At 36.2% G+C, this 26,005-nt stretch overlaps 2 long non-coding RNA genes across 29 annotated transcripts in view; one reads left to right on the forward strand and one right to left on the reverse strand.

The window, feature by feature from the left end:
- The first annotated feature begins 242 nt into the window (after positions 1-242).
- LOC112673615 (uncharacterized) overlaps positions 243-26,005 on the forward strand; it is a 297,501-nt gene continuing 271,738 nt past the window's right edge. For 7 of the 26 annotated variants that reach the window (XR_007405559.1, XR_003144937.3, XR_004808815.2 and 4 more), the window contains exons 1-4: positions 259-425; positions 584-688; positions 3,746-4,005; positions 21,982-22,099. This is a non-coding gene — a long non-coding RNA (uncharacterized LOC112673615). Of the gene's footprint in view, positions 426-583; positions 689-3,745; positions 4,006-8,953; positions 9,745-21,981; positions 22,104-26,005 lie in introns of those variants that run through there. The other 19 variants (XR_007405549.1, XR_007405557.1, XR_003144940.3 and 16 more) reach the window with 12 other exon arrangements.
- Positions 8,232-26,005, reverse strand: part of LOC112673616 (uncharacterized) — a 208,325-nt gene continuing 190,551 nt past the window's right edge. For 2 of the 3 annotated variants that reach the window (XR_003144945.3, XR_004808818.2), the window contains exon 5: positions 8,232-8,739. This is a non-coding gene — a long non-coding RNA (uncharacterized LOC112673616). Of the gene's footprint in view, positions 8,740-12,542; positions 12,604-26,005 lie in introns of all 3 variants that reach the window. The other variant, XR_004808817.2, reaches the window with a different exon arrangement.

The raw sequence follows: 26,005 nt of genomic DNA on the forward strand, positions 1-26,005 counted from the left end.
ATAAGGAAGCCTCTTTCCTCTGGGTAGAGGGAGGGTACTTCTTACATGAGGACCTGCTTCAGGGAAGGTCAGAAAGTCGTTTCTGCACATGCCATCTCTCAGATTCCTTCAGCTTAAAATACTCAATATTCCAAGGTATAATATTTTACCGTAGCCAGTTTTGAACCCTAACACCTGTGAGATGGCTTCGGGGGCTACAAGGTCCTGAATATGGACTGTACACCCTCTACCTCTAACTTTCAGAACTGCCGTCTACATGTTGGCAGTTATAAGACTCTATGTCTCCCCTCCCCCACCAGACCCTTTAGAGTCTGTGATATTTACAAAACGAAGATGACATTTTTTATAAGGGTAACCACTTCCCTCACTGAGGAAAGCGGTGAGTTTGATGAGAATTAGACCCTATAATATCCTGACTCGTACTTGTAAGTAGACTCTGAAGGGTAAGCCATTGGCTTTAATGAGACAGTTGGGGGGGTGGGAGCAGGGAGTGGGAAATGGTACCAATACTCTGGTATTTTCACTTAAGCAGCAAAAGGAAGTGTTGATAAGAGACCCTTTCTTTGTTCTGCCCTGTTCCAAGCATTGCATCATCATCTCCAGAAGCCATTGCCTTGTCTGTGCCAGATGATAATTTGGGCACAGGCACAAATCAATACCAGGAATGGGTGCGCTGGGAGCATGCACTGTAAGTACTGTGAGTATAAATAGAGCTTGAAGAATAACCTTTTTGTGAACTACTGTGCAGTAATCCTCCTAAAGCCAGAAAGCTAGTATGGCTTCAATGGGCCTTTTATAACATTATATGCTACCCCCCAACTGCCCTCCTCCAAGCACCGGGACTGCTTGCTTAAGTTACCATTTTTAATGCAAATCATCATAATGGCTTGATAATTATTTCAATTGGCATTTCTGAAGCCATTCAGTAAAAGAACAGCCAGGGCAAAACCCTTGCTAATCTTCCCATCTTTCATATCCTCTGGGTTTGGGGTAGAATAACACAAGAAAGCCCCAAAGCCAGAGGGTTTTTGAAGTTTATTCTTAATGGACCCAACTCTCCCTCCCTGTTACTCTATGAAGTGAATTAGGCCCAAGTTAAACAAAATAGCAAGAGCATAATATTTGTGGTGGCTGGAAAGGAGAGAAGGCAATGACAAGCATCCCCTTCCTCCTCTGCTCAGCTTTCAGATTGGTTGGACAGCATTTTAACAAGTTGTTGTTATTATTGAAAACAAAAATAAACATTTATTGAATGCTGCGATATGGTGAATAACTGTTCTAAAAATGTTGTTTAAGAGGATCTTATTCAAAAACACCTATTTAGGTTTCCTCTTTTCCATAAAGGGTAAGTTTCTAATTCTTCCATGGGCTCTTAAATAGTGTACAATTTATTTGTATGGGCATAAGCATAATAAAAATTACTGCTCTCCTACCAGGGTTCTGTCTGTCTCTTCACCTCATCCCATCTCTGTCATGATTTGTCAAGTAGTAGCTCAGGCATGAGAAAGCTCACATATGGCGACTCTCTGTTAGGGAACCAATGCTAGAGCGAATGACCAACTACAGTTCCTTTCTGGAATTACTTGTTTCCCAAATCAGGCAAAGAGCACTGTTGCACATCAATATCACAACAATGTGTCATCCATTTGTGAATACGTGCGGACTGTTTGCTGGACAGATGGAGCCTTGTTCATTCTGTCCCTAGGTCTACACTTATTCTTTAAGTCCATTAGGGAGTCCTATTTAGAAAAGCAGGTTTCTGACTATTTCTTTGAGACTAAGACACTAGCTAGCTCAGTGGAAGGAAGATCCATCAACTAACTGGGAAATGGTAAGTTTAAGTAGTTCTTTGTCTTTGCTTAGATAACATGATGCTCTGCATTATAGTTTAGTAATATAGTTTAATATACCTAATATAAGTTTAATCCCTTGAATGGCTCGGTAGATTGAGCTGTTTTCCAAAATTATCCCCCAGCCATCTTCTATTACCACCAAAGTGAACTGGTATAGCAGAGGTGTTTAATTTCTATAGCATTAGCCTAGACTGGACTATTCTTAACCCAGGTTCTGTGGACCTCCAAAGGGTCTGTGAAAAGAATTCAAGGGTTCTATGGACCTGAATGGAAAAAAAATTACAACTTTATTTTCACTAGGTCTAACTGAAATTTAAGCATATTCTTCAACTATTAACATAGGCAGCAAAGTGCATATCAAGAGGACACTTGATTCTGTTATACTATAGGAAGGTTGTTGCAAATATCTTTGAATATCATTTAAGTTCACCCAGACCGTGAAACTATGATGATAATGATAATATATTTAAAATGCTTATATTCAATGAATTCATAAATAAGCATATATATCACATTTTAATATCTTGATGACTATATTTCAATAAAATTGTTTCCTTTGTAACTCTGTGTACTTTATTTTACTCATTTAAAAAAATTATTCTGAGATAGTTATATAGACTTTAACCAATGGCGTGGGCCCATGGAATAAAAAAAAATTAAAAACTCTTAACAGCCTATATAAGGCAGATATTGATAGAAAAACTAAATTTCTTTTACAGGGCAGTCATACAATCCTGGCCAGTGGTAAAGTCAAAGCAAAGAGATCCTGGCCATGGAAAATCCTGACAAATAACCAGAATTGTTAAGGAGAAATCTGAATGGATTAATTTAAGTAGAGGTTCTTTTACTTCCTCAATTTGCATTGTGCAACTTTAGGGCTGGCCTTGATGTCAGGGTGACAGGAACACCCAGACACAATGAACAAACACAGTGCCAGATGATTCTGGAAAGCAAATGACAGCCAAATGCTATTGTCAGCCTGATGCTTAATTGGGTAGCAATTATTTGGGAACAGAAAGCAATATTTGGTAATACTGCTTACACAGGGAAAAACTGGCCTGCTTCACCATAAATTCATCTGTCTTTGGATCATCCATTGATTTCAAAGGGAACACCATGTTCAGATGACTTCAGTGTTATATTAAACCAAACAAGTGTGAGCAAAAATTAAAATTAAAAAACAACAACAATAATTTAGGTCACTATGTCTGCATTTTCCTGTGTAGGTCATTTAGATTGTTGGGCAACACTATAATTTGTTTACTTAGGTCTTAATGAAATTTTAAAGAATTCTCCTGTGGATTCTCTATGCAGAACCCTATATGGATTCCCTAGAAGTATGAGTATGTCCATAATATAAGTATGTGATTATGATACACCACACACCACACATTGTAACAGATTAATCACTCTTGATAAAATTAATTGCCATCAGGTATCAGGCAGTAAATATAATTGAACCTGAGAATAATAAGACCAGTAATATGGAAGAGTTGGGACTATAATAACAGAGTATATGCACCTCATTTAGAAAGTACAGCATTAACCTAAATCTCTTCTGGGGTTTCCATATCAGGAATGCTGGCCTACTTTTGCCAATTCAGCCAACCTATCAAGAAAAGCTCGAAATGAAGGTTTGATATGAAGCTGCCCAAGATTTAGAGTAACTGACTTAGTTGAAATTCTTTTAAAACACTATTATATTAAGCAAATGTGCCTAAAGGCTGAATCTTACTTATGGATCCTAAAGTCTGCCTTGCAGAGGCTAAGATCATTCAACAAACCACTAACCAAACTAGGAAATAGGGTTTGTTTTCAGCATTTCCTTTCTAACTCTTCCATCCATAGTTCTTCTGAGTACACCATGATTCAAAACACTTTCCTCTTTTCAGAAGATGGCTGAAGACATCGACACTAGAAGTAAAGTTCTTTGGTCAAACTAAACTCTTGAAATTTTACCTTCTGAGAGTTTTACCTCAAGAAAAGAAAACAAACAGGGGAAGGAGGAGGAAGAAGAGGATTGCAACCACAAGTAAAGCCACCAGGATCACTTACTGGGAGGATGCCCATCAGTGTTCCTGAGAAGCTATGATGTGTGTTAGTTAATTTGAGGGATTTGCAATGGCTGACAAAATTACAGTCATTTTAACAGGTAAATGTTTTGAATAACATTTGAACTAACACAGAGCAACTTGCAAGAATATAGGAAGATTTTTTTTTTTGATGTAAGAAAGAGGTATAAGAAGGTGGTTAGTTTTTAAAGACAAAGGCCGAAGGACTCAGAACTAGCCCCAGCCTGAATTAAAATACTGGCTTAGTTTCAATTGATTCTGTTCTGAAAGTGCTTAAATGTTTGATCATGTAACTTCTGTCAGATTTTCAGCTTGTAGTCTGGTGGTGTGCAACTGAGTCAAAGCTTGTCCTCATCTTTATAATCCCCAGAGTTTAGCTAAAGGATCCTCTCCATCTCTTTCAGTTTCTCTTTCTTTCTTTTTCTCTTTCACTAACAAGAATTTTTTGCTAGGAGGAAAGGAAATGACATTTTGCCCTCACTGTTTTTTTTTTTTCTAATTGAAGTATAGTTGACACATAATGCTACACTGGTTTTAGGTGTACAACACAGTGACTTGACAAGTATATACCTTATGTTATGCTTGCCACACAGGCAGCTACCATCTGTCACCATACAAGGCTGTTACAATACTACTGACTATATTCCCTATGCTGTACCTTTCATCTCTGTGACTTAATCCTTCCATAACTGGGAACCTGTACTTCCCACTCCTCGTCACTCATTTTGCCTATCCTTCCATCCACCTCCCCTCTGGCAACCAACAGTCTGTTCTCTGAATTTATGAGTTTGTTTCTGCTTTAAAAAAAAAAAAAAAGATTTTATTTATTTATTTGAGATAAAGAGAGAACGAGTGGGTGAAGAGGGGCAGAGGGAGAAGGAGAAGCAGGGAGGCCAACACCTATTCCAGGACCCCAGGATCATGACCTGAGCCAAAGATAGACAGACACTTAACCAACTGAACCATCCAGGCGCCCCTCTGCTTTTTAAAACAAAATCTTTGATCTCATCATGTCCTCATGAAAGTGGAATTTAGGCTGTATTAGAGTAAAAGAGAAAAGCCAATGTGAGTAATATAGAATTTTTGCCCACCTCTATCATTCAGTTCATCCACTCAGAATTCATTACTGTTTAAAAAGCCAGATGCCCCATTATGGTTAACAGATACAGACTTATTTTTCCACAAAGCTGTGAATAGCAATGAAAGAAAACTTGTTGGCATTGATTATTGACTAGGTCCTCCCTTCAGCAGTCATTCTATCATGATGGCAGTAACCACTCATCTGTCTTTTCCACATCATGCTTCCAAACTCTGCTTCAATCCCTTAGCTCTCCTCCTTCATCATTTTCTTTTATTTAGTTGTTTTTCTTGACTCATATCCTTATCCTCACCAGGATCACACACCTGCTCACATTCAGAAGTGTTCTATTTGGCATCCAGCTGTCTCTGAACAATATGGGAAAACCCTTTGCCTAGGAAATGGTTTATCACTGACTCAACTCCATTTTTAATTACACCTCAAGGCTGCCTTTCAGTATTATAAATTTCTTTCCAATGCAGATGTGTCCAAGTAGCTTCTCCATCTGTAGAAGTGATTGGCTAGATAGTCTCTGTTTGACTTTTCAGGTCAACTCTTCCTGTCCTTCTCCACCCTTAGTCCATGACCTCAATAGACAGAATAAGCCAACTTTCTTTGCTTTCTGGCCTCAATTGGGTTTGGTCAATGGGATCCACAAGCAAGAACTCTTTAATGGGAAGAAAACACCAATTGGTGGTGGTCATTCTCTTATTGAGGGCCTCAAGTGATGTAGGATGGTCCTCTTTATAGCTAAAGGTTTTTGCTGAGTCCCTGTGACTGCTTTCCTCCTTTGTCCCTTCAGATCTAATGGTTGTCTTTCTTGCTCTTTCAAGCTTCTGGGTGCTTCATCATTCCTGTGGTCTCCCTTAACCACACTGTATACCTCAAATAGTCAATTCATTAAGCACCATTTAAGCATACCTCCATTTACCTATCTCTATTTTAACCCTCCATGACCTTCTGTCAGGATCCGGATGACAGGATAAGGAAACATTTTAGTGCTTGGTAGATGTATAGTATAAAAAAAGGATGGAGATCTAAGTTTAAATTCTAATTTCATCTTCCTGTTGCTATACAAGCTTTATTTTATCTATTATAAAGTGAAAATAAAGGTCTCCACCTCAAGAAATTGTGAGAAGCAAAGAGGTAAAATGGCAGTGGTGAATACTTTGTTTATTCTATAAAATTCTATGTGCATGTTAATTTGTTTAAGCAGAATCTTAGTGCTTCACAATCCCCTACATATTGTTTATTCCAGAAAAATGAGGCTCAATGAGCTTAAATAATTTTTCCATCGTGTCCCCCACCCCTGGCAAATCCATTCTTTTAATTCCATAGTAAGGTCTATAAATGTTTGTTACATAAAGTAATAGAATCACTAATGTTTGTGTGTGCACACATCCATGCTGATTCTGTGCCTAAATGGATTTATACAACACATAAATAGAAAAAATGCTAAAAATGTATGAATAGCATAATTTTTTCCTTAATATTTAAGATGTAAATCTAGGAATCTGTTAGAGTATGTGTGTATGTTTGTGTGTGTTTTCATATGGACCCCCTTCTCATAAGTATTTAAATGTGCCATGTGATTTTTTTTTAAATTTTTAAAAATTAGAAAGTCTCAATGTTAGGTGTAATCAGTATATAGGGCTATGACTGATAGATGATTTCAAGTTTCTATGAATCAATAGATAAAACAGAAGCTCCTTGCCTTTAGCCAAAACATTGTGATGTTTTTCAAAAGAGGCTATTGTGAGAACTGAGAGTACAGTAGACATATTTTATCTTTACTATTATCTCAAGCACTATTCTAACTATTAGGACAGGTGGGCAATGCTTAACTCTTCAAATTCCATTTATTGTTCTTGCCAAGAACAGTGCAGCTCTGACAATTAGTTGATGCAATAGGGCATCCCTCTCTCAAGGGGTATCTTCTTACCGCATGGGCCCTGTATGTAGTAGACACATTAAGAAATTACACCACATCTTCTATATTTTGATCTGGAAATGAGACCTGTTGCTTCCTCATAGTTATTGTTATTATTGTTAGTGTTGTTGTTGTTATTACCTCTGCTAGATAAGAATTTTTATTTACTTATTTATTTTTAATTTTATTTTTTTCCCTTTTTTCTCCCAAGTTTTATTTAAATTCCAGCTAGTTAACCTACGGGGCAATATTAGTTTCAGGTGTAGAATTTAGTAATTCATACAACACCCAGTGCTCCTCACAAGTATTAAGGAGGCTTAATACTCATCACCTATTTAACCCATCCTCCCTGCCCACCTCCCTTCCAGTAACCATCAGTTTGTTCTCTATGGCTAAGAGTCTATTTCTTGGTTTGCCTCTCTTTTTTTACCCTCCTATGTTCTTTAGTTTTGTTTCTTAAACTCCACATATGAGTGGAATCATATGGTATTTGTCTTTTTCTGACTATTTTGCTTTGTGTAATATTCCTTAGCTCCACTCATGTTGTTCAAATGGTGAGATTTCATTCTTTTTTTTTCTTTTTTATGGTTGAGTAATGTTATATATATATATATATATATATATATATATATATATATATATACCATTTCTTCTTTATCCTTTCACAAGTGGATGAACATTTGGGCTCTTTCCATAATTTGGCTATTGTTGATAATGCTGCTATAAACACCAGGGTAAATTAACAACACAGGAAACAACAGGTGTTGGGGAGGATGCAGAGAAAATAGAACCTTCTTACACTGTTAGTGAGAATGCAAATTGGTACAGCCACTGTGGAAAACAATATGAAATTTCCTCAAAAAGTTAAAAATAGAACTACCCTACCATCTAGCAATTGCACTAGGTATTTACTCAAAGGATACAAAATTCCTCATAGTTTTTTCTCCTCCCTATGGGAATCAGAATCAGCCACACAGTCCCACGAAAGAGCAACAAGACTATGAAATATAAAAAGCTCATAGATATTTGGGGAACAACTGAACATTAACTATCATTGCTGTATCACATCTCCAATGACATTTTAAAGTCTCTCAATACACGGGAATATGGAAGGTATGTTCCATTTTATGTTAAAACTAAAGTTATGCACTACTTCAGTAAATGATTTGGGGGCCATTATGCCCCTTTCCTGGTGCAAAAGTTTTCAGCCATCACTAATGGGGACACCCATTATATATCATGATTTCTCAATAGAGTACTTCTTTGAACATGATAATTTCTATAAGTAAAGTCTCTTGATAATTCCATTTATTCTTATTATAGGATAACACAGAGAACGTCAGGATTCACTAATAGGAAAAGACCTTGAAAAGCTCTTCTTGTCCCTCTTCTTAAATCAAGACGGAGACATTGGAATGATGTTAGATAGAGAATAATATTTCAATCAAGATTTCAGAGAGGAGGCTATACACTTTCCCATAGTAATTCACCTTGAAATTGAACAAGCTGAAAATCAGTATTTTTCTCAGAGCAGCTACAATGTTTTCCTTTGGTTTTTGATCTCAGCGTAAATGAACCAAAGTTGATCTCTATCCTTGTCTGGGATATTTTTTCATCTTTGTTTTATTTCATTTATTTTACTGTATCATGTTACCCAGCTACTCTCAGTTTTTTTCTTCTCTGTGATGAATAGTCCTTGTTCTTTGAATCATTCCTTCTAGATTTACATCCTTAGGCCTTAATCACTTCTGCAGTTCTTTCTTCTTACCTCTCTATCTCTCCCATTTTGCTGTTTCATGGTAGAATCTAGATTTTGGACAAGGCAACAAGAATGAGAAAAGTTTTATTATTGTCCAGTACTAGCACATTAAAGCAATCACACTTGTAGCATTCCTTATGAAGGTTAACAAAGCATAATACGCAAAGACCTGCAGTATTCACGTAGAAAGTTAATTCTCCATAACCAGATTCCACATTGAATTTATTTCTATTTACTTTTTTGTCTGTTTTCGTTTTCCAGTCCATTTGGGATCTGTCAGCTGTATGACCTTGAGAAAGTGTGTGGAGTATTTCTGGCTGAGGATAGAAAGGGAGATCTCATGGGAAAGTAAATCCTCACATGAGTGTCAGCTGGATTTTGGATGGTGAAGAAATTCAGATCATTTGGATAAATTCTGGATGAACAGATAACATTTTGGAGGATCATTTGAACTAACTCTGAACTCCCAAGCATGCATGGTTCATCTATCACTGGGTATCCATGAGGCTAATGCATCCATCTACCCTAATTTCATAGAATATCTTGTTGCACCACATTCAAACAGTTGCAGTTTTGAATGTGGACTTCAAAGTCCCCTCAAACCATATAGTATGATAGGAACAAATACACTCTGGGAAGCTATTCAGAGGACTGTATCCTATTTCAAAGCCTTCTTTTCAATTGTATTGCGTATGTCAGAGTTTGCTATTTCCCTTTCTCCCTGGTCCTTAGCTGAGAGGTAAACTTATTCTGTGGGATTATCCAAACCATTAATTGACTTTGAAGCCAGTGCAACGGAGGAAGAACAGAAATTTGGAAAAGCCTGGTTCTAAGGCATTTAGAATGTATTCCTCAAGTTTTTGAGATTATAGATCAGTATAATCCAAAAGCAAAGTAGGACTTTAAAGATATGCGACTAGGGAGAAATGATACCAGTTTGGCACCTCGTGTCAAAGGCAGATGTGTGGGAAAACATAAAAGAAATCTAAGGCCCTAGGCTTACGTATGTAGTCCAATTTATGTGACATTAAATGATATTTTACTTTCCTTTTTTTCTGTTTCATTATTTATAAGTGTGTTAGAAGGATTCCTGTCTTATTTATATCATATCACATTATGAGGCACACATGATATCAAGGATTTGTCATTAGTTTTCTTACAGTGAGTCTTTTCGGCAGTCTGGTGGAGCCTATAAAATTTTTCTTAGGAAAGGATTCTAAATGTATCATATACAATGTATATAATAGGTATATACATATACAAATACATACACATGCATATATAACTAAAAAGCAAGTTTTTGGACTACAGTTATATAAATGTAAAAAGATAAGTTTGTGATAAAGTAACATATTTTTGTATTATCAACATTGTATAATAAGGATCCAGTGGTACATCTAATTACTACCATAATTTTAAAGTAGTGATGAGTGTAAATGATATTAAGAGACATCTGCAATAACTGTAATGTAATAGAAAAATATCTGTGGTTTCTATTGATGACTAAGTAACAGTTTCTGCCATTATTATTTTGGTTTATTACTTACATTCATTACTTACAGTCATCTGTGTCTCCAGGCCTCTTTCCATGGATTTCAAGTTAAGAAATAGTAATTATTTGACTATTGGAGATCTTAAAAGCCATGAGCTTGGTTTCATTTGTTTCTCAGACAATGAAACAAAGATCCACAAGCAAATCTGCAGGGTCATATCACTCAGTAGAGATTAGCTGTCCTCAGTCAGTCCATTTCTTGCATACCTCACCACTACACTGCATGCACAAAGTTCTTCACCTCCACATCTATGGGAATTGTTTCTCTATTTGCTCTCTATGTTCTCTATTTGGTAGGTGGGCTCCTAGTCTCTTGTCTCTTCTGACTGCCCTTGAGCCTTTTCAGAATTCCCTTTCGACTTTTGTTTTTTTTTAATTCCATGGATCAATTCCATTGGAAAACACTTTCTAATGAAGTATAAATCTTATTGGGACTTTAAAATTATTACTCAGTGGTACAGAGCAGTTCTCAGACTTTGCCATGTGTCAGTGTTACATGTAAGGCTTGTTAAAACATAGGATGTTGAGCCCCACCCTCTTGTGTAGTAATTTCTTTTATAAGATATTACCTTAAATTTAGTGGCTTAGAGCAACACAAGTAATTATCTTACTGTTTATGAAGGTGAGGAATCCAAAATTGGTCAGCAGGGTTGTATTCCTTCTGTTGGCTTTAGGGGGATATCTGCTTCCTTGCCTATTCTGCTTCCTAGAGGCCACCTGCATCTTTGGCATTACTTTGACCCCTGCTTCTGTCATATCTCCTTCTCTTACTCTAATCCTCCTGTCTCCCTCTTATTTGGACCCCTGTGATTACACTGAACCAACTCAGATCACCCAGATTCATCTTCCAATCTCAAAAGCCTTGACTTCATTACATCTGCAAAATCTCTTTTGTCATGTAAAGTGACATAATCACAGGTTCATGGGATTAGGATGTAAACATCTTTTTGAGGCCTTTAGCTTACCTACCAGAGGGTGGGATCTAGCAAGCTCAAAGGTGATGCTACTGCTACTGGTGCATGGGACCACACACTGAGAACTACCATTTCAGAGCAATAAACATTAAGATAGGTACAGAGAGCCATGTGTTCTAAATCAGACCCACTGCTAACTGAAGGAATGACCTTAAAGATGTCAAGCAATCAGGGATCCCTGGGTGGCTCGGCAGTTTGGCGCCTGCCTTTGGCCCCGGGGCACAATCCTGGAGTCCTGGGATCGAGTCCCACGACGGGCTCCTGGCATGGAGCCTGCTTCTCCCTCTGCCTGTGTCTCTGCCTCCTTCTCTCTCTCTCTCTCTCTCTCTTTCTCTCCCTCTCTCTATGTCTATCATGAATAAATAAATAAATCTTTAAAAAATAAAAAAAAGATGTCAAGCAATTGCTCTGACTTAGTTTCCACAATCATAAAGAAAGAAGTCAATTGTTATGCCTGTTTCATACAAATTTGTAGTAAAAATTAGAATAAGGAAGTTTTATTATGCTACCTAAGAGCATAAGCCTATGGCCAGTAATGATAAGGAAGAGTATCCCTTCACACTCTGTGAAGGATGATGAAGACAGTGACAGAGAACAGAATTGATCTAACCTGGGATGGAAAGCAGGTACTTGCTTCTTCTTCTATTATCACCATTTATGAATGAAGAAAAGAGCTGAACTGATGATCTCAGCTATAGTAAAAATCAACCTCTGACAGAACAATGAAGTTACAAAGAAATTCTGCATGGCTATCTTAATTCTAAATGTAAGGAAATTTTAGTCAGAGGCACTTGTCTGAAGCACCAGACATCATTAAGTCTTCCTAGTTACTTTCAGGTCTAGAGTCACATGTACTACATGTCTTGGTACCAAAGATACCTGCTATCTGTGCACCGCTACAAGAGGATTTTTATCATCAGACATTAATATATCAAGTCTCATTTAAAAGTTTATGGTTGTCCACATATGTCCATTATGCTGCCTTTCCCCTCCTTTCCCGTACCATATTTCTCATTTCTTATTTAAATCAATTCCCAAATCTTTGTACTTTTAGAGCATACACTGTAAGAATTAATTTTAACATGCCATTCATTCTGTGAAATATAAAAATACTGATGAATTGCAAAGCACTTTATTTTACCCTCAAGGAAAACTTTTCAATAACATTTAAATAATTGCTTGCTTACTCTGTGGAGAGAATGGGAAGTTATAAACTATATCCTATGTGCTAAATTAATCTGGATTGAAAAAAAATGCAATCTTGTGTTCACTAAACATGGTAAAATAATAGTTACTATTTCTTCATTAAAATTATATAAATTACCTGTGATCTAAGAAATCAAATAGCTTTATCAACTGCTCATGATGATATTCCTTCAACAGCACTGTGAAAAATATAGAGAGATCAAGCTTTATTATACCAGTTTTCTAGATGAGAAAGTAAAGCTGCAAGAGATAAGGGCTGGAAACAGGTTGTGGTTTCATGCTTTACCACTCAAGTATATCTGGATTTCTGATTTACAGTTTTGATTTCTGCTCTTCTTTCCTATTTGAGACAATTATTTCCTAATGATACCCAATAAAAGCACTTGATGATAGAAAATTATAAAAAGATAGTTATTAAGCTCTCTGAACTCTAGTTTTCCCTGTAAGAAATGAGAATGTGGAAGAACATAGTATTTAAGTTAACGTACATTTTAAAATCTATGATGGATCATGTCTGCTTGATTACTCCCACATCCCAAGAACCTAGAAGGTTTTTCTGGCATACAAGTGATACACAGTAATTGTTTGTTTAACTAAATTGAACTGAAGTATATATAGTTCTTTCCAACTCAAAGTTTCTTTGTCCCTGATAATTCTAAAACAGTGAAGTCCTCAGACTTCTGGGGAAGAGGGCAGAGTAGGAAGACCTTAAGTTCACTCTGTCCCATGAATACAACTAGATAATACACACAGCAGTGAAGTAACCCAGAAAACTACACCAAAACTGCCATAACAGACTCTCCACAGCCAAATATAGAGAAGAAGAAGAGGGTAGGAAAGGTGGAGAAGTGGTTAGGAGATAAATGGACTGTAGGACTGTCCAGGAGAAGGAGGGACACCTCAGTCAAGGAGAAGGGAGAGAAACAGACTTTCATGCCAGACACCCCTGGCAAGGAAACCTGTACAGGAAAGAGAAATCCCCATAACATCCAGCTTTGAAAACCAGAAGGATTGAATTTTGTGAGTTTTTATAGTCAGTAGTTCTTAGCACCTAGATCTTTAAAAGTTAGTGGGCTCAATTCTGGGTGAGCCAGGACAGTGAAAGGAAACTAGAGTCCTGCTCTCAAAGAGACAGTACAAGAAAAAGCCCTGCTGAGATAGAGCATAGAAGCAGCAGTTTGAAAAATGCCTGAGGTATACAAAAGGGATATTTGCTTTCTAATCTCAGAGCATGTGCTGGGGAGCATGGATCATAAGGAGACTTCTAGTGGTGGACACCATTTCTCTCTCTTGCCCTGCATAGAGATACTGGCAGGAACCAGTGCAGTGTCAAAACTCTCCAATTAGCTTGCTAACACTGTGCCCTGCCCTCATGTTCTCCTGCAGGCATGTCCCCTCCAGCCAGACCTCAAGGGAGAGGAGAAGATAACCACATATCAGTTAGACTGTGGCCACAGCAGTTGACTGGGGGCAGACATTTGGTCTGATTCCAAGCCCTGCCCATCAAGGAAAGCTTCTCAGTGGACAACACAGGGAAACTGCCCTGCAGTTCAGTGCTACTGCATCTCTGGCAAATCCTGGTCTGACTCAACTCAAGACCAAGGTGGACCCAGACTGGCTCACTAACAACAAAGGGACCAAACTCTGCCCACAATAATCAAAGAGAGCCATTGCAAAGGACTGGATTGAATGAAAAAGTGGCTGAGCCACAACATCAGGGCACAGGCAACACACATAGGAGATACTCCTGACACACTAGGTTCTATGAACAGGGAATATCAAATTGCAGGGCATTGCAGAGCATCTTCTTCATAAGGCTACTACTTTCAAGAGCTAGAGATGGAGCTGACTTTCCTAATACAGATAAACAGAAAAAGAGAGTTAGATAAAATGAGAGACAGAGGAATATGTCCCAAAGGGGAAAAAAAAGGACAAAATCACAGCAAGAGAGCTAAATGAAATGGAGATAAATAATATGCCTGACAAAGAATTTAAAGTAATGTTCATAGAGATACTCATTAGACTCAAGAAAAGAGTGGAGGACTTCAGTAACATCCTTAACAAAGAGATATAAAGCATAGAAAATAACCAATAAGACATGAAGAACTCAATAACTGAAACTAAAAATACACTAAATGGGATAAATAATAGACTAGTGGAAGCAAAAGAACAGATCAGTGTGACACAGAGGACAGACTAATGGAAAGCAATCAAGCAGAATAAAAGAGAGGGGAAAAAAATAATAAGAAATGAAAATAGACTTAGGGAACTCAGTGACACCACCAAGTATAATAATATTTGCATTATAGAGATCCCAGAAAAAGAAAAGAGAGAAAGGGGCAAAAAATTTACTTGGAGAAACACTAGCTGAAAACTTCCCTAATCTATGGAAGGAAACAGAAATCCAGATCCAGGAGGCACAGAGAGCCTCCCACAAAATCAACCCAAGGAGGTCCACACCAAAATACACAGTAATTAAAATGGAACTAAAACAATGATAAAGTGAGAATTTTAAAAGTAGCAAGAGAAAAGAAAAGTTTCATATAAAAGAAACACCATAAGGCTATTAGCTGAATTTTCAGCAGAAATTTAGCAGGCTAAAAGAAAGTGGCATGATACATTTAAAGTGTTGAAAGAAAAAAATTCCCACAGCCAGGAATACTCTATCCATCAAGGCCAGCATTCAGAATAGAAGGAGAGATAAAGAATCTCCCAGACAAAAATTAAAGGAATTCATGACCACTAAGCCAGTCCTGTAAAAGGGTTCTGAGTGGAAAGGAAAGATCATAAGTAGGAGTAAGAAAAGTATGAAGCACAAGAGCAGTAAAATTAAGTATATCTATAAAAATCAGTAAAGGGATTTAAAAAATATAGGGTATAGTGTATCATACCTAAAACATCAGGTTGGGAAGAGTAAAGAATGGGTTCAGACTTAAGCCACCATCAACTTAGTATAGACTGCTATAAGTATAAGTTGTTTTATATATATATATAAAACACACACATATATATACACACAAAAAACAGTAACCACAGTCAAAAAAGAGTAATAGATATGCAAAAATAAAAGAGAAAGGAATCCAAGTATATCACTAAAGAAGGCCAACAAACAATGAGAGAAGAGAGCAAAAAAAAGAGAGGAACAGAGAAGAACTACAAAAAACAACCATAAAACAAGTAAAAAAATGCAAGAAGTACATACCTACCAATAATTACCTTGATTATGAATGGACTAAATGCTCCAATCAAAATACATAGAATGACAGAGTGGATAAAAAAAGAAAGACCCATCTATATGATGCCTACAAGAAACTAATTTTAAACCTAGAGACACATGAAGATTGAAAGTGAAGGGATGGAAAAGAATTTATCAAGCATATGCATGTGAAAAGAAATCCAGGGTAGCAATAAGACAAAATAGACTTTAAAACAAAGACAAAGACTGTATCAAAAGACAAAGAAGGACACTATATCTTTCATAAAGAGAATAATCCAACAAGAAGATGTAACAACTGTGAATGTTTATGCACTCATGGGAGCACCCAAATACATAAAGCTGTTAATAACAAACATAAAGAAAGTAATCAATAGTAATACAGTAATAGTAGGGGACTTTAACAGCCCACTTACATCAAAGGCTGTTGAATGACACATTGGACCAGAGGGATCTAGCAGATATGTTCAGATCATTCCATCCTAAAACAGCAGAATATTCATTATTTTCAAGTACACATGAGACCACATATTAGGCCACAAAACAAATCTCAACAAATTAAAAAAGATCGAAATCATACTATGCATCATTTCTGACCATAGTGCTGTGAAACTAGAAATCAACCACAAGAAAAAATCTGGAAAGAACACAAATACATGGAAGTTAAATAATATGCAACTAAACAATGAATGGGTCAACCAAGAAATTAAAGAGGAAATTAAAAATACATAGAGAAAAATGCAAATGAAAATACAATGGTCCAATTTTTTTGGAATGCAGCAAAACTGTTCTAAGAGGGAAATTTATAGCAACACAGTCCTGCCTAAGGAAGCAGAAAAAGAATCACCAACACAACCTAAACTTATATCTAAATGAGGTAGAGAAAGAAGAAGAAGGACAACAACAACAACAACAAAAACCAGTAGAAAGAAGGAAATAACAAAAATTAGAGCAGGAAGAAATGAAATAGAAACTAAAAAAAACCAAAAAACAAAAAAACAATAGATCAATGAAACCAGGAATTGGTGCTTTGGAAAGATCCACAAAAGTGATAAGCCTTTGGCCAGGTTCATAAAGAGAGAGAGAGAGAGAGTCAAATAAACAAAATCAGAAATGAAAGAAGATAAATAACAACAAACACCACAGTAACACAAGAGATTGTAAGAGAATATTATGACAAATTATATGCCAACAAATTGGACAACCTAGAAGAAACTAATAAATTTCTAGAAACATATAACTTCCCAAAATTGAAACAAAAAGAAATAGAAAATTTGAACAGACCAATTACCAGCAATGAAATTGAATCAGTAATAAAAAAACCTCCCCCCAAAAAAGTCCAAGACCAGACAGCTTCACAGGCAAATTCTACCTAACATTTAAAGAGTTAAAACCTATTCTTCTCAAACTATCCCAAAAAACAGAAGGAGGAGGAAAGCTTCCAAATTCATCCTATGAGACCAGCATTACCTTGATATTGAAACAAGACACAAACACTACAAAAAAAGACAACTGGGCAATATCTCTGAGGAATATAGGTGCAAAAATCCTTAATAAAATAATAGCAAACTGAATCCAACAATACATTAAAAGAATGATTCACCGCAATCAAGCACAATTTATTCCAGGGATGCAAAAGTGGTTCAGTATTCAGTCAATTAACATAATGCATCACCTCAACAAGAGAAGGGATAAAAACCATATGATGATTTCAATAGATGTAGAAAAAGTATTAGCCAAAGTACATTTGGTCATGATAAAAACCTTCAAATATATTCAATATGAAAAGGCCATATGTGAAAAACTCACAGCTAGCATAATACTTAATGGTGAAAAACCAAAGGCTTTCTCCCTAAGATCAGGAACAAGACAAAGATGTCCACTCTCACTATTTTTATTCAACAGTACTGGAAGTTCTAGCCACAGCAATCAACAAAAAAAGAAGGCATCCATATTGGTAAGGAAGAAGTAAAACTTTCACTATTTGCAGTGACATGATACCATGTATAGAAAATCCAAATGACTCCACCAAAAACTTACTAGAACTGATAACAAATTCAGTAAGGTTGCAGGATACAAAAATCAATATGCAGAAATCCATTGCATTTCCATACCCTAATAATAAAGCAGCAGAAAGAGAAATAAGAAAAACAGTCTCACTTATAATTGCACCTAAAATAATAAAATACTTAGGAACAAACTTCACTAAGGAGGTGAAAACCATGTACTCTGAAAACTATAAACACTAATGAAAGAAACTGAAGACAACACAAACAAATGGAAAGATATTCCATGCCCATGGATTAGAAGAACAAATATCATTAAAATATCCATACCATTGATTTAATGCAATCTCTATCAAAATACTAATACCTAGAACAAATACTAATACCTAGAATAAATAATCCTAACATTTGTATGGAACCACAAAAGACCTAAATAGCCAAAGTATTCTTGAAAAGGAGAAACAAAACTGGTGGTATCACAATCTTAGAGTTAAAGATATACTGCCAAGCCATTGTAATCAATACGGTACAGTATTGGCACAAAAATAGACACAAAAATGAATAGAACAGAACAGACAGCCCACAAATAAACCCAAGGTTATAAGGTCTTTAATCTTCAAGAAACAAGGCAAGAATATTTGATGGGAGAAATAGTCTCCTTACAAATGATGTTGAGTAAACTGGAGAGCTACATTCAAAAGAATGAAACTGGACCACTTTCTTACACCATACACAAAAATAAACTCCAAATGGATTAAAGACCTAAATATGAGACCTGAAACATTAAAAATCTTAGAAAGAGCATAGACAGTAATTTCTCTGATATCAGCTATAGTAACATCTTTCTAGATAAGTCTTCTGAGGTAAGGGAAATAAAAGCAAAAATAAACTACTGGGACTACATCAAAATAAAATGCTTCTTCACAGCATAGGGAACAATCAGCAAAACTAAAAGACAACTGACTAAATGGGAGATGATATTTTAAAATGACATATCCAGTAAAAGTTTAGTATCCAACTGTATAAAGAACTTACACAGCTCAACATCCAAAAAACCCAATTCAATTAAAAAATGGGAAGAGGGGGTGCCAGGGTGGCTCAGTCAGTTAAGTGTCTGCCTTCAGCTCAGGTCATGATCCCGGAGTCCCAAAAGCAAGCCTCACATCAGGCTTCCCACTCAGTGGGGAGTCGGCTTCTCCCTCTGCCTCTCTCCCTGCTCATGCTCTCTCTCACCTTATCTCTCCCTCTGTCTCTCAAATAAATAAATAAATAATACATATATACAGAAGTACATAAATAAAATCTTTGAAAAAAATTAAAAAATAGAAAATGGGCAGAGGACATAAATAGACATTTCTCCACAGAAGACATACAGATGGCAAACAGACACAAAAAAGATGCTCAACATCACTCATCAGGGATATGCAAATCAAAGCTACAATGAGGCATCACTTCACACTTGTCAAATGGTAAAATGAAAAACATGAGAAACAACAAGTGTTGGTAAGGATGTGGAGAAAAAGGAACCTTCATGTACTGTTGGTGGGAATGCAAACTGGTGCAGTCCTTGTGGAATATAGAGAGGTTCCTCAAAAAGTTAAAAATAGAAACTACCATGTGATTCAGTAATTGCACTACTGGGGATTTATTCCAAGAATACAAAAACACTAATTCAAAAAGATATATGCACTATTATGTTTATTGCAGCATTGTTTACATTGCCAAATTATGGAAGTAGCTCAAGTGTTGATTGATAGATGAATGGATACAGAAGATGTGGTATATAGACACAACAGAATATTATTCAGCTGTAAAAAAGACCAAGTTCTTGCCATTTGCCATGACATCGGTGGAGCTAGAGAGTATAATGCTAAGTGAAATAAGTCAATCAGAGAAAGACAAATGCCATGTGACTTCACTGATATGTGGAATTTAAGGGGAAAAAATGAAGAAAAAAGAGGCAAACCAAATAATCAGATTGTTAAGTACAGAGAACAAACTGATGATTACCAGAAAGGGAGGTGGGTAGAGGGATCAGTGAAATAGTTCAAAAGGATTAAGAGTACATTTATCATGAAGAGCACAGAGTAATGTATAGAATTGTCGAATCACTATATTGTACAACTAAAGCTAATAGAACACTGTATGTTAACCATACTGGAATTAAAATAAAAAATAGATAATAAACTTAGGGAAAAATCAGTGAATTCCTTGGACACGTAGTATATACAGAATAAATCCCTGAGGCAAGATAAAGAATAGTCTCATAAAAAAGCAATGTTGCTCCTTGACATACAGCTTTGTGACCAAAGTATTAAAGAAATTTGTGAATCTGAGCCCCTTGATAATATATTATCTGAGATGTATTGTCTTGTTCAAAGAGTAAAATAAGAGTATTTCCTAGAAAGTCAGAGTAAAGTCAGGTAAAATCTTGGGTAGAGATTAAATATGTCTCTGGAAGACTGACAATATCTCAGGAGGTTTACAGCAGTCGCATTCAAGGTGGAACCAATGGGTTTTTGCCCAAAGGTCTCTGAGAGATTCCTCTTGTGTTTTTCTTTATATAGTTTGATTAGGGGAGGACAGAGCATCTGGTTCATAGGATGATGTAAATCCCAATGATTTTCCAATGAATGAATGGTTTGTTCACAGTTCATTTCCCCCAAAATCCATTTCAATGTGAATAGACAAGTTACCTTGAAAATGCCCCTTCAGGCTCTAGTTCCTTCTGTAGCTACCAATTATGACTCCCAATTCCTTATCCTTGAGGAATGACTAAAGCATGAACATGGTTTAATTGGCATAAATATTATATTATGAATAATTATAATATAATGTAAACATTAATATTTATACCTATATAATGTATTGATAAAATTATTTTCTCTTCAGAAAATATCACACAAAAATTTAAAAATATTTAAAAATATTATATCTCTAGTTCAGCTGGTGATATCCTAAGCATTATTTATGTTCAGTTTGGAATCAGAAATGTCATTAGCTATTAAAACTGCAATAGCAATAATTCATTTTTTAATTCAGGAAACCTATTCATTATTACTCCTATAGTTTACCTATGACTACTAATCATACATAAGTATTACCAATGATGCAACAGCAGTATGATATGCGATTTCAAATTTAATTTTTTCCTCTCTCAGATAAGGACCTTGATATTACAAACCCACTGCCTTTTGTCTGTTGTTCTTGTAATCACATTCTCTGTCCTGATTTCTAGCATATAGTGAGCCTTTTTAAAGCTGGTGTACAGGCAAAGCCTCATCTCTGAAAATGTGTGGGGTATGCCTGTCTCATCAAATGCACACCTCAAATCTGTTATTTTGTCCTCTTTATGTTGTCCCCTAATTCTAAAATGTTGTTTCCAAAAAAATTTACATCTTTTATAGAATGCCTAACCTCAAATACAGCATTTTGGTAATTTAAGTATATATATCAGACGAGTTTTTTCAAAAGATCTTTTTTCCCCTCAATGAGCCAGAATAATTATAATGAGATAAAATCAGGGAAGGCTGACAAGTGAAAGAGAAAAAGGTAAATAAAAAAGGAAATATATGCTGGTTCTTAGAGAGCTCACTTACATAAAAATGAAGGCTTCTGTGTAGTCCTGGAAATAAGAAAAATGTTTTATGGCCTTGGTTTTGTTGTGTCCTCTCCTTGGTCCTGATCACGTATGTGAGTAACTTCCCAAAGTCCGTTTTTTTTTTTTTTTTTTTCAAATTCATACGGGGTCACTTTTTGACTAGTCCTCATTCCCATAAAAGATTGTCCCAATATGTACATTTTACAAATATACTCATTAAATTTGTAAGACTTTCTGAGACTCTCTGAGTTTCTTTAACTGCACACAAACAAAAAAATTATGTTAGCATTGTGATATATAGAAGTGGCCATCAAACCAAAAAGAAAATAGTTTTCTTGTTAAATCTACTTCCCTACATGAGTGACCTGCCATTTTGGATATATTATCATGCATTTTTTGGAGGAGAATACTCCATGCTTAGCATCACTACCATCATGAATTTGAGGGAAAAGAACAAGACACATAAGGATGGCATATTACAATATAAGGTAATTTCTGTCATCCTAAAGATAATTTTCTTCAATGATCTGTTTTTAAGGCATCTTGTACACTTCCTATTATTATACAACCCCTTATGTCCTTGCTCTCAGCTTCTCCTTGGGAATCCACACATTTATTCCTATAGTAGTTGTGTATTATCTGATGGGACAAGGTGTATTAACCTGTCATTGGAACATGAAGAGAACATTTGTGTGAGAGCTGACATTTAAGCCCAAGATGTTTTATTTTATTTTAGAGATTATAGTCTAGACACCATAAAATGATTAGCAGAGACCCCTGCTTTGAAAATATATTCCTGGAATTTCTATGGAAGGAACAAGATTGTCTGTGGAAAGCCTTCAGGCATGAATAAGGTTGGTAAGTCATGAATTCTGTATTAGTGTTTGAAGGTTAGTGTGTGTAACAGTATGCTTCATAGTTAAAGATATGCCATCAGACATCTAAGTCCTAGTACCAATGAAGTGGGAGATAAGCTCATTCTGTTATTTGTGTTTCTTAAATTCTGTCCTCATGACCTGTGCTTCTGTAATTGGGAGTGACTGCTACTTGTAAGGGTCATTAGACCCGATGCTTTTTTCTTCCTTTCAATATGAAGCTGACATTCCAGCTGACCTATTCAACCTATGACACTCAGTGCTGAGTTTGGTCTCTTATGGTCTACAATAATTGTGATCATTTGCACACACTTTTTACAAACCATGAACTATTTTAAACACCTAGTGGATACTTCTAGGATCCTGACAACATCCATAGGAAGTAATATTACATGCATCCATATTTGAGGAATCTGAAGTACAGAGGCCCAAGTCAAGACATTAACAACCACCTCTTTTCCAACCATCAACATACCTTATCATGGATTTAAAACAAAAATAGATAAATCTTTGATATGACTAGCTTTTGTAATACTGGATCATGAAAAATTTCTCTAAGGACCTGGGCAATACTAACATTTCATCCTAGGAAAAGAAAAGTGAGTCACACACACACAAATCCACATATAGGATGTGGGCCAGAAGAGAGAACTGAGGTAGGAACCCTTGGAGAAGCAAATCTCAGCAACAGCGGGTGAAGGGTGTAGGTAGTGCAAATGTAACTGGAGAAACCAGTTCAGTTGAGAGAGAAGAAATCCCTACCAAAGACACTGAATGACAGTACTTGCCTGTCCTACTTCAATGAACAAATCCTTTGAAAACAAGGATTGTGTCATTATTTCAATGTCTTACTGTCCCTCCTTGGTACTTCATAACTCCAAAGACTTTGTATTTATGAATCAAATTAACTATACACACATGTGCACACACACAAGAATGCTTTGTAAGTTATATAGTACCATTCTAAAAGTTTCTTGTGATCACAGTAATTAGGCTGTAGGTAGTTTTAGAGTTTAAGATTTATAATAAACTGAAGGCAAAGATTAGTAGAGAACAAATGGCTGACAACATTTTGATATTATAGCAGAGTCCTTCCAAGCTAACAGTCTCCATCCATGGTAAATCCTTTGCTTTATGCAGAACGTATGGATACAAAGATAAGGAAGATCCAAAGAAAAGAAATATGTATTTCTATGCAGATGCCAATTTCTTGACAGCCTCTGAGAGAATAAGCAGGTGAGACCCCATATTTCTTAGCTCAGGCTGCTACAACAAAAATTTATTCTCATGGTTCTGGAGACTGAAAGTTCAGATCAGGGTGCCAGCACGGTCAGGTACTGGCAAGTGCCCTCCTACAGTATGAAGACTGCCAACTTCTTATTGTATCTCCCAGTGCTGGAAAGAGGATAAGAGAGCTCTCTAGGGTTCATTTTATAATGACACTAATCCCATTTATGGGAATTCTGACTTCATGGCATAATTATTTCCCAAAGGCCCTACCTCCTAAAACCATCACTTTGGGGTTGAGGATGTCAATCTATGAGTTTGGGAGGGACATAAACTTTTCAGTTCGTAACACCATAGAAGATTTTCATGGCTTTTGGTCATGGCTTTTGGTCATGCTTCTCTTCCCAAATTATCCTCTTCCTTTTGGCTTTCCATATCTTTTATTAAAAGCACTTGAAAACTGTTCTACTTTCTGGGCTTGCAGAATTAATCTTTGCAGTCTTCAATGCCAGATGTGGATAGGTTTCTGAGTAGAGGAATGAAAGCCTTTTCAAAAATATTTTGTGAATTCCACAAATATTCATCCTTTGAACCACAGTCAATGGTATTCCATACTGCGAAGCACCAGGTCTGTATCTTGGGATAGCCTCACTGATAATCAGCATCCAGAAAGCTACAACTTGAGTGAAAATGCCTAAGTTTTTCAGGACACTATCATGTTAAATGATCTACATAGCCAGGAAGAAATTATATTCTAATTAAAATTATGGGGGAAAGTATTACTTACATTTTCCCATGGTTTCTCTTTCCCCTAAGGATTTTCTGTTTCTTTATTTTGTTTTAATGGTTAGCACTAAAGAACCATTTAGAACATTTTTCAGCCCAGATAAGTGATTCAAGTCATTGAGTGCAGAGGGTCTTATCAACAAAATTACCATTTTTGTCCTTGTCCCACACATCAACATGGTTTTGCTCTCTCTCCATTTATGCAAATTTCTTTTATAATACTAAAGTTAAGTTTTAAATATTTCTTTTTTTGAACTATTTTTAGACTTACTCCAGACACTCTGGAATTTTGTTGTTGTTGTTGTTGTTTTTAAAGATTTTATTTATTTATTTGAGAGAGAGAATGAGTGAGTGAGAGAGAGAGAGAGAGAGAGAGAAGGCACTGAGGAGAGTGAGGGACAGAGGAAGAAGCAGACTCCCCACTGAGCAGGGAGCCCAATGTGGGACTCCATCCCAAGATGCTGGGATCATGACCTGAGCCAAAGGCAGACACTTAACCAACTGAGCCACCTAGTTGCCTCTTTGTCATTTTGAATCGGATTTTTTTTTTCCATTATAATTTCTAGTTGGTTGTTGCTGGTGTAGATCTTTGTAGTACAGACCTTGCAGTTAGGGGTATGCAGCATTAGCAATGCCTGGGAAATTGTCAGAAGTCTGGCAACACTCCAGAACTAGTCAATCAGACTTCCTCTTTCCACAAACCCTCAGCTGATTTACCTGGACATAAAAGCCTGTTTAAGATTCTCTACCTCTCTCTATCCCTCCCCATCCCCTTCTAAAAAAAAAGAGAGAGGTTTTTAGATTTTGATTGATAATTCCAAATTTTCTTAGTAAACTAAACCTTGATTTTTATTATTATTTTTTGGTATGTCAGCTAAGTTGGCCATATGACATTATTGGTTATTCCATTTAATGGAAAAGTAAGAATAACGATGCTCACTTTCCCCATGCTTTGATTGATGTAATCTAGACAGACTTATACTCTTTTGTCCAGATATTTCTGGGATTTACTTATTGATAACTTATTTTTGTAAATTCTTATTCTCAGTACAACTTATAAATCAGTACTGTTCATCCTCATTTTCCAATTCTTGTTTGGGACAAAAAAGCTTTGGATCTCTTATAGGTTTTGACTCTGGTATTAGAAATACTATGGGTCATTTGTTATGATATTAGAACAACTAATTTTTAAAATTAGAATAGTTATTCTTATAATAATGTCATTAACTTCTTAGCTTAAGGATATACTTTCTTCACCTTTTTAAGATGGGTGCAATTGAGGGGCTCCTGGCTGGCTCAGTTAGAAAAGCATGTGATTTTTGATCTTGGGTCATGAGTTTGAGCCCCTTGCTGTGTGGAAAGATTACTAAAAAAATAAATAAACTTTAAGAAAAAAGAAGGGTGCAATTGAAATTGCCTGGAAGTTATTTCTAACATCAAGTATGACCAAGAACCTAATTATAAATAACAATAGCAGGGAATGGCTACTAACTACTATTCTAGAAGAATGTTTCTGCTTCTTGATCTTAAATATGCATACAGATCACCTAAGGATCTTGTTAAAATAGGGATTCTGATTTTCTTTGTCTATATTACAGCCTGAGGTTTTGTGTTTCCACAAACTCCCAGGCTCCCAGGTTATTACCAATACTGCTAGTCCACAGACCACACTTTGAAAGTAAGGCTGAAGAGCAGTGGTTCTGGAAGTGGGGTCCTTAGAGGCAACGTGCATTTTAATAAGTGCTGGTATGATTTTGATGTGCCCTAAATTTGAAAACCTTTACTCAAGACAATAGAACTATTTATGTCCTCAAGACCCCAGTGCAAATGTTCACACTTTATTAAAGGTGAAAAAAAGCAAAGACATTATCA

Source organism: Canis lupus, chromosome 24 (genome assembly GCF_003254725.2).
Source record: "Canis lupus dingo isolate Sandy chromosome 24, ASM325472v2, whole genome shotgun sequence".
Lineage (NCBI taxonomy): Eukaryota > Metazoa > Chordata > Mammalia > Carnivora > Canidae > Canis > Canis lupus.